The sequence below is a fragment of the Oncorhynchus tshawytscha genome, linkage group LG03, assembly GCF_018296145.1.
Source record: "Oncorhynchus tshawytscha isolate Ot180627B linkage group LG03, Otsh_v2.0, whole genome shotgun sequence".
Lineage (NCBI taxonomy): Eukaryota > Metazoa > Chordata > Actinopteri > Salmoniformes > Salmonidae > Oncorhynchus > Oncorhynchus tshawytscha.
The window spans coordinates 30,954,796-30,969,035 of NC_056431.1; positions in this window are offsets into that span (position 1 = coordinate 30,954,796).

Genomic DNA, 14,240 nt, shown 5'->3' on the forward strand with positions numbered 1-14,240 from the left:
CTGATTCTGATGGTAATCATTTATATGAAAATAAATTGATAAGTGACTCATTTAAGAAATTTTATACAAACCTTTATGCCTCAGAACTGCCAAAGGATGCACCCAAATTAATGGAGAACTTCTTTTGTAAGATTGAGCTCCCTACTTTCTCCGAAGAGCAGAGGTCCCTCCTTAATGCCCTTATTACCAAGGAAGAGATAATGTTCGCAATTAAGAATCTGCAAAATGGTAAGGCCCCAGGACCAGACGGGTCTTGTAGTGAGTTCTATAAAGAGTTCCATGGCCTGATCCTTGAGCCATTGCGTGATATGTTTAACCACTCATTTTCAAATGACCAACTCCCTCAAACGCTGAGAGAAGCCAACATTTCACTCATTCTCAAAAAGGGAAAATGTCCAGAGTCTTGTTCCTCGTACAGACCAATTTCCCTTCTGAATGTGGATAGAAAATTGCTTTCTAAAATTCTAGCCACAGATTAGAGGACTCACTGCCACTAATTGTGAAAGGAGACCAAACTGGCTTCATTAGGGGCCGTAAGTCATGCAACAATGTCAGGCGGCTTCTTAATGTAATTCAAGCCTACCAACAAAGTGCTGTGGATGGTCTTGTGCTCTCCCTAGATGCTGAGAAAGCATTTGATCGTGTGGAGTGGTCTTACCTATTATTTGCTCTAAATAAATTTGGTCTGGGGGACAAATTTATAAAATGGGTGAAAGTTTTATATGATGATCCTCAGGCTGCTGTCCTTACTAATGGGCTAAGGTCAAATAGCTTCTTTATACACAGAGGTACCAGACAGGGCTGTCCTTTATCCCCCCTCCTCTTTGCACTCGTTATGGAACCACTGGCCGAGGCCATCAGGGTAATGCCTGCTATACAGGGGCTGCTCATTGGTGATGTTCACCATAAAATAAGCTTGTATGATGATGATGTCCTGATATTCATCTCTAGTCCCGAGACTTCAATTACATCTCTTATTAATATTATTGAATTATTCAGCGAATTCTCAGGCTACAAGATTAACCTTACTAAGTCAGAGGCTATGCCACTTGGTAGCCTACACTCTGTACCTAATACTTCTCCCCCCTTCCCTTTTAAATGGTCTCCCTCAGGTTTCATGTATCTGGGTATATTTCTAACTCCTAAATTCCAGCTAATGTACAAAGCCAATTTTGTTCCCTTGTTTGAAACAATAAGACAGGATCTGGAGCGTTGGAACTCTCTCCCGATTTCTTGGTTGGGTAGAATATCCCTCTTGAAAATGAACATTTTACCTAGACTACTTTATCCAATCCAAATGATCCCAGTATTACTCTCCAATAAGGTAATAAAGGATGTGAATTGATGGCTAAGTTCCTTTATATGGAGTAAATGCAAGCCAAGACTTAAGATGGCAATATTGCAGCTGCCAAGTTCTATGGGCGGCTTGGACCTGCCCAATATCAGGTTCTATCAATGGTGTGCCCACCTTTGTTATATTTCTGACTGGATCACAAATGATGACTCCTCTATTTGGTTAGACATTGAGACTTCTCTTTCAAAATACCCCTTACAGGATCTTTTATTTTTCAGAAGTTTCAAGTCTGTAGAAGATCACTGCAATAATCCCGTTACACTTAACACACTCAAAGTATGGAGGTCAGTTCAACGCTTCCTGGGAAGGTCCAACCTAACATCTGCTCTTACCCCAATTCTTAACAACCCAGATTTCAGTCCAGGATTGCTGGATGCTGGCTTTAACTTTTGGCTTAATAAGGGCGTACGCAGGCTAAATGACTTATTTGCTGATAAGATTTTGTTGTCATTTGAGCAGATGGTCGAGAAATATCGACTCCCAAAGCAGGACTTTTTCCGCTTCCTACAAGTCAGACATTATATTCTGAAGAGCACCACCTTAATTGGTAACCCTGATGTGTCTGTCATTGAAATAATGCTTTTTTCCCACGAAGGAAAATGTCTGTAAGTCTGTTTTATGATACTTTAAGGTCCTTTTCTGCTGTCAACACACAGAGGGTGAAACAAGTGTGGGAGAAAGAATTGTCTGTTACTATTGACGAAGAGATGTGGGAGGACATTTGGAGATATGCAAAAACAATATCTATATGTAACCGTACTAGAGCAATCCAATTAAGAATAATACACAGATTGCATATATCCCCAAATCGCAGACATGCTTTTAGCCCCACTTCCTCTTCCCCTCAGTGTCTTAAATGCAAAACTGATACAGGCACCCTAACACATTGTTTATGGTCATGTACCAAAATACAAAGATACTGGTCTGTTGTTCTGCAAGAAATTGAAAAGACCCTAGGGGTTGACCTAGAATTGGACCCAGTTTCTTTACTGTTAGGTCTCCCTAGTAGGCATGTTACTTCTGTGGGTAAAAGGAGGCTTTACAACATCCTTACCTTCGCAGCGAGGAAAAAACATTATTTTACAGTGGATTAGTGATAAGGTTCCTTCTATTAAAGATTGGCATAAGATACTATTTGAATGGGTGCCTCTGGAATATCTGACATGTACATTGCATTCTAAAACAGACCAGTTCTACAAAGTATTGGAACTTTATCTAAATTACCTAGAACCTTAGGTATCAGCTATTATGCTGCAAGGATTCTCTTAGAACGGCAGGGATCTATGTATTTCAGAACTACACTGTACGTTCCATGTGTGGAACCTAACCTCTTGGTTTAAACTGAGCTTTTTTGTTTAATTTCTGTTTGTAAGTTTGTTTAAAATGTATGTATTGAGAGACGCAATGATGGTGATGGGGTGAGAGAAGCACCGAGCGGGAAGAGGAAAATGGTGTACGTATGTATGGGTGTGTATGTGCACCACTCCCTAGCATTCTTCTTGCCAATGTCCAGTCTCTTGACAACAAGGTTGATGAAATCCGAGCAAGGGTAGCATTCCAGAGGGACATCAGAGACTGTAACGTTCTTTGCTTCACGGAAACATGGCTCACTGGAGAGACGCTATCCGAGGCGGTGCAGCCAGCGGGTTTCTCCACGCATCGCGCCGACAGAAACAAACATCTTTATGGTAAGAAGAGGGGCGGGGGCGTATGCCTTATGGCTAACGTGACATGGTGTGATGAAAGAAACATACAGGAACTCAAATCCTTCTGTTCACCTGATTTAGAATTCCTCACAATCAAATGTAGACCGCATTATCTACCAAGAGAATTCTCTTCGATTATAATCACAGCCGTATATATCCCCCCAAGCAGACACATCGATGGCTCTGAACGAACTTTATTTAACTCTCTGCAAACTGGAAACCATATATCCGGAGGCTGCATTCATTGTAGCTGGGGATTTTAACAAGGCTAATCTGAAAACAAGACTCCCTAAATTTTATCAGCATATTGATTGCGCAACCAGGGGTGGAAAGACCTTGGATCATTGTTACTCTAACTTCCGCGACGCATATAAGGCCCTGCCCCGCCCCCCTTTCGGAAAAGCTGACCACGACTCCATTTTGTTGATCCCTGCCTACAGACAGAAACTAAAACAAGAGGCTCCCACACTGAGGTCTGTCCAACGCTGGTCCGACCAAGCTGACTCCACACTCCAAGACTGCTTCCATCACGTGGACTGGGAGATATTTCGTATTGCGTCAGATAACAATATTGACGAATACGCTGATTCGGTGTGCGAGTTCATTAGAACGTGCGTTGAAGATGTCGTTCCCATAGCAACGATTAAAACATTCCCTAACCAGAAACCGTGGATTGATGGCAGCATTCGCGTGAAACTGAAAGCACGAACCACTGCTTTTAATCAGGGCAAGGTGTCTGGCAACATGACCGAATACAAACAGTGCAGCTATTCCCTCCGCAAGGCTATCAAACAAGCTAAGCGTCAGTACAGAGACAAAGTAGAATCTCAATTCAACGGCTCAGACACAAGAGGCATGTGGCAGGGTCTACAGTCAATCACGGACTACAGGAAGAAATCCAGCCCAGTCACGGACCAGGATGTCTTGCTCCCAGGCAGACTAAATAACTTTTTGCCCGCTTTGAGGACAATACAGTGCCACTGACACGGCCTGCAACGAAAACATGCGGTCTCTCCTTCACTGCAGCCGAGGTGAGTAAGACATTTAAACGTGTTAACCCTCGCAAGGCTGCAGGCCCAGACGGCATCCCCAGCCGCGCCCTCAGAGCATGCGCAGACCAGCTGGCCGGTGTGTTTACGGACATATTCAATCAATCCCTATACCAGTCTGCTGTTCCCACATGCTTCAAGAGGGCCACCATTGTTCCTGTTCCCAAGAAAGCTAAGGTAACTGAGCTAAACGACTACCGCCCCGTAGCACTCACTTCCGTCATCATGAAGTGCTTTGAGAGACTAGTCAAGGACCATATCACCTCCACCCTACCTGACACCCTAGACCCACTCCAATTTGCTTACCGCCCAAATAGGTCCACAGACGATGCAATCTCAACCACACTGCACACTACCCTAACCCATCTGGACAAGAGGAATACCTATGTGAGAATGCTGTTCATCGACTACAGCTCGGCATTCAACACCATAGTACCCTGGGTCTCGACCCCGCCCTGTGCCACTGGGTACTGGACTTCCTGACGGGCCGCCCCCAGGTGGTGAGGGTAGGCAACAACATCTCCTCCCCGCTGATCCTCAACACTGGGGCCCCACAAGGGTGCGTTCTGAGCCCTCTCCTGTACTCCCTGTTCACCCACGACTGCGTGGCCACGCACGCCTCCAACTCAATCATCAAGTTTGCGGACGACACAACAGTGGTAGGCTTGATTACCAACAACGACGAGACGGCCTACAGGGAGGAGGTGAGGGCCCTCGGAGTGTGGTGTCAGGAAAATAACCTCACACTCAACGTCAACAAAACTAAGGAGATGATTGTGGACTTCAGGAAACAGCAGAGGGAACACCCCCTATCCACATCGATGGAACAGTAGTTGAGAGGGTAGCAAGTTTTAAGTTCCTCGGCATACACATCACAGACAAACTGAATTGGTCCACTCACACAGACAGCATCGTGAAGAAGGCGCAGCAGCGCCTCTTCAACCTCAGGAGGCTGAAGAAATTCGGCTTGTCACCAAAAGCACTCACAAACTTCTACAGATGCACAATCCTGGCAGGCTGTATCACCGCCTGGTACGGCAACTGCTCCGCCCTCAACCGTAAGGCTCTCCAGAGGGTAGTGAGGTCTGCACAACGCATCACCGGGGGCAAACTACCTGCCCTCCAGGACACCTACACCACCCGATGTTACAGGAAGGCCATAAAGATCATCAAGGACATCAACCACCCGAGCCACTGCCTGTTCACCCCGCTATCATCCAGAAGGCGAGGTCAGTACAGGTGCATCAAAGCTGGGACCGAGAGACTGAAAAACAGCTTCTATCTCAAGGCCATCAGACTGTTAAACAGCCACCACTAACATTGAGTGGCTGCTGCCAACACACTGACACTGACACTGACTCAACTCCAGCCACTTTAATAATGGGAATTGATGGGAAATTATGTAAATATATCACTAGCCACTTTAAACAATGCTACCTTATATAATGTTACTTACCCTACATTATTCATCTCATATGCATACGTATATACTGTACTCTATATCATCGACTGCATCCGTATGTAATACATGTATCACTAGCCACTTTAACTATGCCACTTTGTTTACATACTCATCTCATATGTATATACTGTACTCGATACCATCTACTGTATCTTGCCTATGCTGCTCTGTACCATCACTCATTCATATATCCTTATGTACATATTCTTTATCCCCTTACACTGTGTATAAGACAGTAGTTTTGGAATTGTTAGTTAGATTACTTGTTGGTTATTACTGCACTGTCGGAACTAGAAGCACAAGCATTTCGCTACACTCGCATTAACATCTGCTAACCATGTGTATGTGACAAATAAAATTTGATTTGATTTGTGTGTGTGTGCGTGCGTGCGCGTATGTATGCGTATGTGTGTGTATATGCATGGGTATATGTATGTGTGTGTATGTATGTATGTATGTATGTATGTATGTATGTATGTATGTATGTATGTATGTATGTATGTATGTATGTATGTATGTATGTATGTATGTATGTATGTATGTATGTATGTATGTATGTATGTATGTATGTATGTATGTATGTATGTATGTATGTATGTGTATATATATATGCGCGTAGATATGTGTAAGTGGGTGCTGTTTTTCTTGTTTTTGTTCTGTGTGCTTTGTCTCTGTTGTTGTATCTCTTAATATGGGTGAAAATTGTGAAATTCCAATAAAAAATACTGTTACAAAAAAAAAAAAAGGGAATTGGATTTGAACTAAATCAGAGGACCGCCCCTGAGCCCAGTTAGGGTCAGACATCCTGGGATGACAGTTTTTTCTGCCAAAAAACAAAATGTGGGTTTTGACACTCTTACGTAGGTGTCATAAGCAGCCATAAAATAATGCAATATGTGTCACAACAGGTGTAAATATATAGATCATGACAGTGTTATGACCATATTATGACAGGTTACGACAAGTTATGTCAGCTGTCATTACATATTATGACATTTGTTTCTTAAATCCTTTGTTGTTGTAATGAATTCTTTACGGTCATGTTTTTTTTCATCATATTTAAAATACACTTTATGACACTGTCATGAAGCATTATGACTGTCATGAAACATTATGACCACCCTATTTCACTTTACTTTGACTAAGAAAATACAAGTTTAGTAAAAGATGTAACATCTGAAAATGTTTAAACTGGACAATCTCAGGGGGCATGTGACTTGGTGCCCCCTATGGGCATGACGCAGCTGTCTGTCTGATCCAGGAATGTTTTATTTAAATATATATATATTTCACCTTTATTTAACTAGGTAAGCTAGTTGAGAACAAGTTCTGGCCAAGATAAAGCAAAGCAGTGCGACACAAACAACAACCAAGAGTTACACATGGAATACACAAGCGTACAATCAATAACACAATAGAAAAAAGAAAGAAAGTCTGTATACAGTGTGTGCAAATGGCATGAGGAAGTAAGGCAATAAATAGGCCATAGTAGCGAAGTAATTACAGTTCAGCAAATTAACACTGGGGAGATAGATGAGCAGATGATGATGTGCAAGTAGAGATACTGGTGTACAAAAAAGCAGAAAAGTTAATAAAAACAATATGTGGATGAGGTAGGTAGATTGGGTGGGCTATTTACAGATGGGCTATGTACAGCTGCAGCGATCGGTTAGCTTCTGATGTTTAAAGTTAGTGAGGGAAATATAAGTCTCCAGCTTCAGCGATTTTTGCAATTTGTTCCCGTCATTGGCAGCAGAGAACTGGAAGGAAAGGCGGCAAAAGGAGGTGTTGACTTTGGGGATGACCAGTGAGATATACCTGCTGGAGCGTGTGCTACAGATGGGTGTTGTTATCGTGACCAGTGAGCTGAGATAAGGCAAAGCTTTACCTAGCATAGACTTATAGATGACCTGGAGCCAGTGGGTCTGGCGACAAATATGTACTGAGGGCCAGCTGACGAGAGCATACAGGTCGCAGTGGTGGGTGGTATAAGGGGCTTTGGTGACAAAACGGATGGCACTGTGATAGGCTGCATCCAGTTTGCTTGAGTAGAGTGTTGGAAGCTATTTTGTAAATGACATCGCCAAAGTCGAGGATCGGTAGGATAGTCAGTTTACGAGGGTATGTTTGGGGACGTGAGTGAAGAAGGCTTTGTTGCGAAATAGGAAGCCGATTCTAGATTTCATTTTGGATTGGAGATGTTTAAAATGAGTCTGGAAGGAGAGTTTACAGTCTAGCCAGACACCTCGGTCTTTGTAGTTGTCCACATATTATAAGTCAGAACCGTGCAGATGTCACGTCCTGACCTTAGTTCCTTTTTGATGTCTCTATTTTAGTTTGGTCAGGGCGTGAGTTTGGGTGGGCATTCTATGTTTTGGTTCTGTGTGTTATATTTCTAGGTGTTTGGCCTGGTATGGTTCCCAATCAGAGGCAGCTGTCAATCGTTGTCTCTGATTGAGAACCATACTTAGGGAGCCTGTTTTCCAAATATGGGTTGTGGGTAGTTGTTTTCCATTTGTGTTTGCACCATATGGGACTGTTTCGGTTTTCATTTATTCTCTTGTTATTTTGTATTTAGTGTTCAGTTAATTAAAGGAAATATGAACACGTACCACGCTGTGCTTTGGTCTACTCCTTCTTCCTCAGACGAACATCGTTACAGAACTACCCACCGCAAAAGGACCAAGCAGTGTGGAGTGGACTCCTGGACATGGGAGGAAATCTTGGATGGCAAGGGACCCTGGGCACAGCCGGGAGAGATTTGCCATCCGAAAGCGGAGCTGGTGGCAGCTAAAGTGGAGCGGCGACACTACGAGGAATTGGCTCGAGGTATCATGCATGAGAGGCAGCCCCAGAATTTTTTGGGGGAGGAGGCACACGGGGAGATTGGCAAACTCAGGTAGGAGACCTGAGCCAACTCCCCGTGCTTACCGTGGCGAGAGAGTGACCGGGCATGTAGTGAGGCGCACAGTGTCACCAGTGCGCACACATAGCCCGGTGCGCTACATCGCAGCTCCTCGAATCAGCCGGGCTAGAGTGGGCATCGAGCCAGGAGGGATGAAGCTGGCTCAGCGCATCTGGTCTCCAGTGAGTCTCCTCGTCCCGGGTTATAGGGCACCAGCCCTACGCACGGTGTCCCCGGTTCGCCAGCACAGCCCAGTGCGGTCTGTTCCAACCCGCCACACTTGCTGGATACCCCCTGTAGCCCGGCAAGGACATGTTGTGCAGGCTCATTGCTTGAGACCTCCAGTGCGCCTCCACGGCCCAGTGAATCCAGTGCCTCGGTCAAGAACGGTTGAAAAGCATGCATTTGGTTTGTGGTGGAATCAAATCACAAGCCCCGAATAAAATAGGTGAGTGAAATGCTTACTTTCAAGCCCATAACCAGCAATGCATTTTTAAGAAAATACAAAAAGTTAGTTGAGGTAATTATGTACACGCAGGTAGGGTTAAGTGGCAATGCATAGATGAAAGCAGAGCGTAGCAGCAGCATGGGGGGTGCAAATAGTCTGGGTAGCCATTTGATTAGCTGTTCAGGAGTCTTATGGCTAGGGGGTCGAAGCTGTTTAGAAGCCTCTTGGACCTAGACTTGGCGCTCCAATACCACTTGCTGTGCGGACGCAGAGAGAACAGTCTATGACTAGGGTGGCTGGAGTATTTCACAATTTGTATGGCCTTCTTCTGACATCGCCTGGTATAGAGGTCCTGGATGGCAGGAAGCTTGGCCCCGGTGATGTACTGGGCCGTACGCACTACCCTCTAGTGCTTTGTGGTCGGAGGCCTAGCAGTTAAAAAAATAAAACAATTCAACAAGGAACACAGACTGAGACCAAGGTCCCTTTTACAGCTGGGCCCTGCATATACATGTTTACACATACAGTTTGGTTACAATGATTCAAAAAACTAAACAAGACAAACAAAACGATCACAGATAATACAAAAAAATAAAAAATACAGCAACAGATTTCATTGACACATAGATTATTCTACTAACAGCACATGCATGAGAGCATGCCATACCAGGCGGTGATGCAACCAGAGGATGCTCTCGATGGTGCAGCTGCAAAACCTTTTGAGGATCTGAGGACCCATGCCAAATCTTTTCAGTCTTCTGAGGGGGAATAGGTTTTGTCGTGCCCTCTTTACGACTGTCATGGTGTGCTTGGACCATTTTGGTTTACTGTGGACACCAAGGATCTTGAAGCTCTCAACCTGCTCCACTACAGCCCAGTTTCCTGTAGTCCACAATCATCTCCTTGGTCTTGATCACGTTGAGGGAGAGGTTGTTGTCTTTGCACCACACAGCCAGCTCTCTAACCTCCTCCTTATAGGCTGTCTCATCGTTGTCGGTGATCAGGCCTACCACTGTTGTGTCATCAGCAAACTTAATGATGGTGTCGGAGTTGTACCTGGCCGTGCAGTCATGAGTGAACAGGGAGTACAGGAGGGGACTGAGCACGCACCCCTGTGGGGACCCATGTTGAGGATCAGCGTGGCGGATGTGTTGTTACCTACCTTTACCACCTGGTGGAGGCCTGTTAGGAAGTCTAGGATCCAGTTGCAGAGGGAGGTGTTTAGTCCCAGGGTCCTTGGCTTAGTGTTGAGCTTTGAGGGTGCTATGGTGTTGAACGCTGCGCTGTAGTCAATGAATAGCATTCCAAATACGTGTTCCTTTTGTCCAGGTGTGAATGGGCAGTGTGGAGTGCAACAGAGATTCCATCATCTGTGGATCTGTTGGTGCGGTATGCAATTTGGAATGGGTCTAGGGTTTCTAGGATAATGGTGTTGATGTGAGCCATGACCAGCCTTTCAAACATTTCATGGCTACAGACGTGAGTGCTACGGGTCGGTAGTCATTTAGGCACGTTACCTTAGTGTTCTTGGGCACAGGGACAATGGTGGTCTGCTTGAAACATGTTGGTATTTCATAATCAGACAGGGAGAGATTGAAAATATCAGTGAAGACACTTGCCAGGATAATAGAGGGGGGAATAGAGGAGGTAGTGTTTTTTCTTGTTTCCTCTGGTAGATATGGCAGATTAGCTCTGACAGTTGATACTATGAGATCCTGATAGATAAATCTGTTAATCTCTCATTCCCAACAGTTTAGCATTTGGATCTCATGATTCACCCCATTATTCTTCCATGATTGTAAATTCTACAAATAGAATAGTACCAAACATTGTTTATGTCTCATTAATGTGAATGTCATACTTGATTTATGTCTTTAGTTTACCCAGGAAATGTTGTCTATTGTGGCATAATACATGTTTTCATGGACAATTTGTCTAATGCAAAAGATGCCAAGCATCCTTGTGTAGGAAAAGTATCAGTTTAAAGAACTTGTACTCTGTTATATTCCATCTTAAGGTGCCAATTCTCACCGAAGTAATTTCCCAGCAGGCACACACAATTTCACCAAAACAAAGTACATGTAGTACTCACAGAGAGTTGCCATCCCTTTGACTCTGGGAACATATCTTGGAATATTTGCACAAATAGGTGAGGCAGTATGTAGCCTAGATGTTAGAGGCGGAGGGTTGCGGGTTCAAATCTCTGCACTATACATGTGCTCCTCTGAATGTGTATGTGTGTTATGTCATGTTATATTTGTCAACAGACTGCATACTAGATACAGTACCGGTGAAGAATAGACCATTTGAAAAAGATAACATACATTTATTCACATCCACAAGAACCACAGTATAGTATACGTATATTATCATAAATTATCAGCAATGTTCAGAAGAGCGTCGAGACTCCTATGGTCATACATTACACAAGTAAAACTGATTCAGATTTACACATATGCCTGGACAAAAAACACACTCAACTCTTTTTCTCTTTCATCATACTCTAGATATGTGTGTGTGTGTGTTATCGAGACACGTGGCCCCCAGTATCTACATCTGACAGAGCTCATCACAGCCCACACTGATGCTGATGACTGACAGCTGTATCCACGCAGCATTTCCATACACATTAGCCATATTTTCCTATCAGATAATTGACCATCTATTCATCGGCCATGCCCCGGTGGCTTTAACGAACACCTGAGTTACTTTATGGAGTTAGCGATAAAATCCCTCTTGATTAACCTGGCTAATCTGAGTGTGTGGGGAGATTAACGCCACAGTTCATTTGCATGAGTGAGTGCTACCATTTGGCTATCTGCATGGCTGTGGTAAGATTCCCCCTTGGCTCCTGGGCCAGTCACTCACCGCGCACTGTGTGGGTGGCACAATGCACTGGGGGCACCACTACCCTCAGGCAGGGAAGAGAGCTGTCGGTTTATCTGTGCATGGGCTAATGCCAGCCATCACAGAACAAGAGATAAAGGGATATTTTTTCTCGGGAATGCACCAAGAATATTTTGGTCAAATGTAATTCCGGAAACAGTTTAGCTACTTCTGTGACAGTGCAGTTGTCAAAACAACGACAACGTAATAGCTGGCAATGGTAGTAGAGATATTGCTGTTGGTCTGTAGCCTTCATTTTCAAAACACTGCTTCTGTATTGCATGAGATGTTTTGTGTGGTATGTTGCTGACTTTGAGGTAGTGTGTCATAAGGGTTGTCTTATGATTTACTGTGAGTATTGTACCTTGGCCTTAGCCTCACATCTATTGTCTTTAACTCTCTTCAACCCAATTACCATTATTAGGTGAAGTGTTCATCATAACCACATCCTTTAGATTAATTGACTGAATTGGTTGTATAATTAAAAGTAGTAAGTTGCTCCAGCTGGAGACAACATTCAATACATCAAAAATGATTAAAAAACAAAGCCCAGAGCTTATTTCCATACTGGTCTTCAATTTCCATTGCACCACATTTATCTTGTTCAATGACTAATCAGATGAACGTAATACTCAGACCTCAAAATTACGCATCATGTTCTCAAAACACATCTTGCCTGAATTATTTAATGTTCAGTGCCTTTGGAAAGTATTCAGACCCCTTGACTTTTTACAGATTTTGTTAGATTACAGCATTATTCTAATGGATTACATAAAACATTTTCCTCAGCAATCTACACACAATACCCCATAACGACAAATCATAAACAGGTTTTTAGCCATTTTTAGCAATTAAAAAAACAGATACCTTATATACATAAGTACTCAGACCCTTTGCTATGAGATTCTAAATTGAGCGCAGGTGCTTCCTGTTTCCATTGATTATACTTGAGATGTTTCCACAACTTGATTGGGAGTCCACCTGTGGTAAATGAAATCAATTAGACATGATTTGGAAAGGCACACACCTGTCTATATAAGGTCCCAAAGATGACAGTGCATGTCAGAGTAAAAACCAAGCCATGAGGTCGAAGGAATTGTCCACAGAGCTCCGAGACAGGATTGTGTCGAGGCACAGATCTTGGAAAGGGTACCAAAAAATGTATGCATTGAATATCATTTAAAATCCCCAAGAACACAGTGGCCTCCATCATTCTTAAATGGAAGAGGTTTGGAACCACCAAAACTCTTCCAAGGGCTGGCCGCCCAGCCAAACTGAGCAATCGGGGAAGAAGGGCCTTGGTCAGGGAGGTGACCAAGGACCCGATGGTCACTCTGACAAAGCTCAAGAGTTCCTCTGTGGAGATGGGAGAACCTTCCAGAAGGACAACAATCTCTGCAGCACCACCAATCAGGCCTTTCTGGTAGAGTGAAGAGATGGAAGCCACTCCACAGTAAAAGGCACATGACAGCCCGCTTGGAGTTTGCCAAAAGGCTCCTAAAGACTCTCAGACCATGAGAAACAAGATTCTCTGGTCTGATGAAACCAAGATTGAACTATTTGGCCTGAATGCCAAGTGTCACGTCTGGAAGAAACCTGCCACCATCCCTACGGTGAAGCACGGTGGTGGCAGCATCATGCTGTGGGGATGTTTTTCAGCAGCAGGGACTAGGAGAGTAGTCAGGTTTGAGGAAAAATTGAATGGAGCAGAGTACAGAGAGATTATTGATGAAAACCTGCTCCAGAGCCCTCAGGACCTCAGACTGGGACGACAGTTTACCTTCCAACAGGACAACGACCCTAAGCACACAGCCAAAACAACGCAGGAGTGGCTTCGGGACAAGTCTCTGAATGTCCTTGAGTGGCCCAGCCAGAGCCAGGACTTGAACCCAATCCAACATCTCTGCTCCGAGACACACATGGCCTAGTGGTAACACTTCCAGCAGTATTCAAACAGTACATGTTACAACTGCAATCTTCTGCACTGTCTAGACTATAAATACAGCTTGAGAAAATAAGCAGCGTATGGAGGGTGGAATTACACTTAAATAATATTGTTCGGTCAACACCCCATGGGGGAATTAATTTGATCTGTCAATCAATCCCGAATTGAGTCAATTTTCACCCAATGCACATCTGCACCATCATCACATGCCACCACCATCTGCCAACTCCCCATTATTGGATAACGTTCCCCCTGAGCATTGTTTCCACGGCACCCTGGCCTTCTCTTGCAGACTCCATGTAAAGCAAGCAATCAGGAGCCATCTCTCTCCTTTTCCTCATGGACTTCCACTCCCTTCCTCTCTCTCCTTCCCTCCTACCCTCCCCCTCAAGGCTCTCGCCATATGTCAAACATCACTCAAAATATGACAGAAAAAGTATATGTCACACAACAAAATTGCATGTGGACAGTGAATGCAACATGCT